General features: G+C 42.4%; 1 long non-coding RNA gene across 1 annotated transcript; it reads left to right on the top strand.

The window, feature by feature from the left end:
- The first annotated feature begins 712 nt into the window (after nucleotides 1–712).
- On the top strand, nucleotides 713–4,358 carry LOC116268846. Its single transcript, XR_004176022.1, has 3 exons — nucleotides 713–1,424; nucleotides 4,033–4,138; nucleotides 4,265–4,358. It is a non-coding gene; the product is annotated as an uncharacterized LOC116268846 (long non-coding RNA).
- The last annotated feature ends 804 nt before the right edge of the window (nucleotides 4,359–5,162 follow it).

The following is a 5,162-nucleotide window of genomic DNA, read 5'->3' as shown; positions in this document are numbered from 1 at the left end:
CAGTGATCTTAAAGGGATGCTCAGTGAGCTTCCTTGCCTTAGCTCTTTTGCTTGGCTTTAGTTTCCATATACAAGGTGTACAGCTAACATGCACATATGCAGTCCTCATATTTGGGAAGCTGGGGCAGACTCGACGCTCTCCACCCCAGCCTGAGGTGTATGATTTCTACAACCACAGACCCCCCTAGTGTTGCTTATGGGTCCTATGGCTTTAAAAGAGGGGTGGCAACCAGGTGGAGATTCTGCACATCCACAGTGGCCAGGATTATACCTATAGGTGTTTCTTTGTCTCTGTGGATTTTAAAGACACCATGTATTATACAAGTATGATCAGGATTCTTCTGACCAGAAATGGTTGGCTAAGTCTGAAGTTTTTTTTGTTTTGTTTTGTTTTAATCTTCTAAACAGAGTTGCATAAAGGTAAGAAATTTAAAAATGGGCTTTCGGGTCCAAAAGATCTGACTTCAGTTCTGACCCTACCATTGCAAACTACATGACCTTAGGTCTCAGTGAGGATTAAATGTCATAATATATATAAAGTGTATGGCATGTAGTAGTCTTAATAAAGGCTGTTACCAGGAGTATTCTTTCACTTAAAGTGGAAACACTTATTCAAATACAAACCTGAGAAGGGAGGAAGGGTGGGATGTACCTAACACTGACAAGGTGTTCTTGCTTTTGGAAGGAGACTGGGAGTCAGTGTAAAGGTGCTTGTCTTTTGGTTAGATTTGGGAGGCCACACCTAGATCCAGGCTCTGCAGCAGCTAAGGAAAGACTTCCTAGAACTTTCCAGACTTAACCGAAGGATACTTAATGGTGGAAGAGATGGAGGAGAGGAAATCTCTGAGGATCTAGGGAAGAGCCCTAAGCAATTGTGCCAAACATAAAATTTCATTCTCTGCAACACACACACATTTACTTTTGTGTAAAAATGATGCTTTGCCCCTGCCCCCCCAGAAATCTTTATGGCAAGTTGGTAGTCTGCAAAGTTACACTCTGTGTATCCTAAAACCTGAAATGCCCCTGGGTGAGTACATACAGAGCAGTTTGAGAAACAGGCATTGAAAGTCGAAAGGATAAGCCCACATCCCTTCATGGGCCCTTCACAGTCTGAGTGCCAGTTACCTACTCTGCCCTCTGTCCCTTCCATCACTTCCCACTTCCCAGACATAGAAGGCCCTTTAGCTGCATGAGGCCTTTATTTCGGTGCTTCTAGCCTGCCTGAAATGAAGGGCCTTCCTTCCAACTCTCCTTTAGGAATTTGTGCTGCTATAATGACATACTACAGACTGAATGGCTTATTAACAACAACCATTTATTTCTTGCAGTTCTGGAAGCTGGGCAGTTCAAAGTCAAGGTGCTGGCAGATCCAGTGTCTGGTGAGGGCCAGCCATGATACGTTCTTGCTGGAAGGAAGACCTGAGGTAGTTCCCTTGGGCCTTTCACAAGGGCACGAATCCCATTCAGGAGGGCTCCACCCTCATGACCTAATCACCTCCCGAAAGCCCTGTCTCTTAATACTATCACTTTGGGGGTTAGGATTTCAACATATGAATTTGCGGGGGACACAAACATTCAGACCACAGCACTCTTCTTCCCTACTTCCCCCCACAGTCTAACTCCCCCTCCCAGATCCAGCTGAAAAACGCTTTTGTGAAGCCTCCCCAGCTTCCCTAGGCAGACAACAAGGCTCCCTCAGCACCCTTCTGGTACATTCCTGTAATTCCTCTCCTGCTCAATAAGGAGATGAACCTAGTCTTATTCACCTTCATATCCCCAAGTGCAGGGGATATTTAGCAAGCATTCAATAAATTACTATAGACAACTAATTAATGAAAGAAAGGCAGTTGGAAATAGAGCTGTTTTAAAAAGATTTTTTCCTTACACCCAAGATTGTCCTTTGGGCATGGAGGATGAGTCCAGTATTTTAAAGAGAAACATCCCGTATGATGTTAACTCATATGCATTAACATGGATCTGGTATATGCAAAAAGGCTGTGCATTAAGTATATAATTTTATTATACTTCCTCTTCATGTAATGTATTTCTAGGGAAAGATAATTTTTGAGTGAAAATTTTTAAATTTTATAGATGGATTTGTTTGGAAAGTGAGGTAAGAGATGGTTTACCAAAACTGTTTTTTTGGGTTTTTTTGTTTGTTTGTTTGTTTTTGAGATGGAGTCTCACTCTGTCGCCCAGGCTGGAGTGCAGTGGCGCCATCTCACTGCAAGCTCCGCCTCCCGGGTTCCCGCCATTCTCCTGCCTCAGCCTCCCGAGTAGCTGGGACTACAGGTGCCCGCCACTACACCCGGCTAATTTTTTGTATTTTTTAGTAGAGATAGGGTGTCACTGTGTTAGCCAGGATGGTCTTGATCTCCTGACCTCGTGATCTGCCCACCTCGGCCTCCCAGAGTGTTGGGATTACAGGCGTGAGCCACCGCGCCCAGTCAAAACTGGTTCATTTTTTATTTCATATTTTTAGTTCGTCAGAGCAGGCTAAATTCAGTCCTCCTGTGATTTTTCTCAGAAGTTTTCCCCTTTAAATAGATAAGTAATGATGTGAAAAAGCGCGCGCACACACACACACAAGCTCACACACAGACACACAGCTGTTAAGAGGAAATAAATTATGCCATTATAGGAATCCAGTATTCTGGGAATCTTGCTATATTTGGCTTTAGATACACAATAAGCACTGAAAATTGTTAGATGTAGCAGCAGTTCAGTTGATTTAATTGCAGATACTAGAAATAACAACAACCAAGAAAAAAGCCAAAAAAAAAAAAATCTACTTATGAAATATGCTGCTGCCCTGGAGGCCTGTGTTAACTTCTAACTATTAGTACGTTAGTAATCCCACATACAATAGTGTTAGGGCATATCAATATCTTAAAGAAATATAGGATCAGGGTTATACGTTTATTTTTAATCTTCATTTCTACTCTATTGATCCATACTATAATCGCCTGTAGGGTCTGTTTGAGAGTCAGTTCAAGAATTATTTATTACGCTTTCACTATCTGTCAGTTCTATGCACACTTAATGCTTTGACTACAACAATGAGTAGGACATGGTCCCTGATCTTTAGGAACTCACAGTATAATCAAAGAGAGATGTAAAGAAATACATGCAATACAGCTCTTTTATTAAGCCCAGGGACCTAATGCCTCCCTTCATGAATTGATCTAATTAGCATACGCTTTACCTTATTAACAAAATTGTAAGCATACATCCTTCTCTACACATCGTGAATTCACTTGAAAACGTGTATCGGTTGAAGCACTCATGAGCACCCACACACCAGCATGCGTGCTGAAGACACTGATAACTACAAAGGCAACAAGAGCATGCAAATTTGAATGCTAAAGTGGTATTTTTTAATCGGGAAATAAAAATGATGAATTATTAGTCACATTATAAGCTTAGCTTTAAAATAAATGCTGCTCTATTTTAGGCAAATATAGTAAGAATTCTTTCCTATTTAAATGGAAATTTTATCTCTAACTTTATTTTTTAAAAAACATGAATATTGGGCCAGGCAGGGTGGCTCACGCCTATATATTCCCTGCACTTTGGGAGGCCGAGGCGGGAAGATGGCTTGAGCTTAAGACCAGCCTGGGCAACATGTCGAAACCCGATCTTCATAAAAAAAATACAAAAATGAGCCAGGCGTTGTGGCGCGTGCCTATGTTTACAGCTACTTGGGGGCTGAGGCTGGAGGATCACTTGGGCCCAGGAGGAAGAGGCTGCAAAGAGCCACTGCACAGCAGCCTGGGTAATAAAGTGAGACTGTGTCTCAAAAAACAAACAAGCAAAAAGAGTATCCTTCTCCAAATTTTGCCCCTAATTCAACCTTATTAAATTAATTCATGTCTTCCAAACTCTAAATTGTCAGCCTTTTCTGGGATGTTTTCTGAGGTTACTCATTAATGAATAACCAAGGAATTTTGAAGACAATTGCTTCCGACTAAGTATTGATCATTTCTAGGTGGTTCCAGCTGAATTTTAATTATGTGTTTTCTTTTGATATAGCATCAGCTGGTAAACCTCCATGAGCAAAGATCACAGAGATGTCTATGGCTGAAAATGGATCAAAGAGAATTCACAATGTCCAGAAAGAGGGGAGTGAGACTACAAGGTGATCATTATCAAACTCCTTACCCCTGAAAACCCAGATATGTAAGCACTCAATAAGTATTGAGGGAGGCTGGCAATCTCCCTGGAAACTCAAGAGAAGAATAACCACTGTGAAATGCTTTTACAGGTTTTCACACACAGGAACCATTGTGTCCGGAATTGGTTCCTTCCGGTGGGTTCTTCGTCTTGCCGACTTCAAGAATGAAACCACGGACCCTGTTGGCGAGTGTTACAGTTCTTAAAGATGGTGTGTCTGGAGTTTGTTCCTTCAGCTGCTCAGATGTGTCTGAAGTTTCTTCCTTCTGGTGGGTTCATGGTCTTGCTGACTTCAGGAATGAAGCCACCGACCCTCGTGGTGAGTGTTACAGCTCATAAAGGTAGTGCAGGCCCTAAAGAGTGAGCAACAGCAAGATTTATTGTGAAGAGCAAAAGAACAAAGCTTCCACAGCACGGAAGGGAACGCGAGGGGGTTGCCACTGCCAGCTCAGGTGGCCAGCTTTCATTCCCTTATTTGGCCCTGCCCACATCCTGCTGATTGGTCCATTTTACAGAGAGCTGATTGGTCCATTTTACAGAATGCTGATTGATCCATTTTACAGAGTGCTGATTGGTGCATTTACAATCCTTTAGCTAGACACAGGGTGCTGATTGGTGTGTTTTTACAGAGTGCTGATTGGTGCATTTACAATCCTTTAGCTAGACACAGAGTGCCGATTGGTGTGTTTTTACAGAATGCTGATTGGTGCGTTTACAAACCTTTAGCTAGACACAGAACGCTGACTGGTGCATTTTTACAGAGTGCTGATTGATGCGGTTAGAAACCTTTAGACACAAAGCGCCGATTGGTGCATTTTTACAGAGTGCTGATTGGTGCATTTACAAACCTTTAGCTAGACACAAAGTGCTGATTGGTGCATTTTTACAGAGTGCTGATTGGTGCATTTACAATCCTCTAGCTAGACAGAAAAGTTCTCCAAGTCCCCACTCAACCCAGGAAGTCCAGCTGGCTCCACCTCTCTCCATGT

This window comes from Papio anubis, chromosome 9 (assembly GCF_008728515.1).
Source record: "Papio anubis isolate 15944 chromosome 9, Panubis1.0, whole genome shotgun sequence".
Classification (NCBI taxonomy): Eukaryota; Metazoa; Chordata; class Mammalia; order Primates; family Cercopithecidae; genus Papio; species Papio anubis.
This window is presented reverse-complemented; position numbering and strand designations above follow the sequence as displayed.